Source organism: Trypanosoma equiperdum (genome assembly GCF_001457755.1).
Source record: "Trypanosoma equiperdum strain OVI genome assembly, contig: ctg_632, whole genome shotgun sequence".
NCBI lineage: Eukaryota > Euglenozoa > Kinetoplastea > Trypanosomatida > Trypanosomatidae > Trypanosoma > Trypanosoma equiperdum.
The window spans coordinates 1-341 of NW_027124568.1; positions in this window are offsets into that span (position 1 = coordinate 1).

The window sequence follows — 341 nt, forward strand, 5'->3', positions numbered from 1 at the left end:
TGTTTGCTACCATCAATTACATTTCCAATGCCTGATTACACTTTTATATGCATGGAGGAAGTTACTGATTATAACGTTGACATGTTCGAGAAGCCATAACACAAAGCAACAACTGCATGCAATAAAAAATAAAAATGTAAATAACATCCGAATTCATTTACTGACAGATGAGTGCAATTTATTCATTCAAGCTTCATAGCTGCAAACATAAACTCGACGTTGCCAAAAGGAGATAATCCCGGATAAATATTGAGTATCTGAAAATGATAGCAACTGTTTTCCATTTTTGAAATATATACATAAACTACCTGAGGTATATGAAGCCATATTGGTAAAGTGTC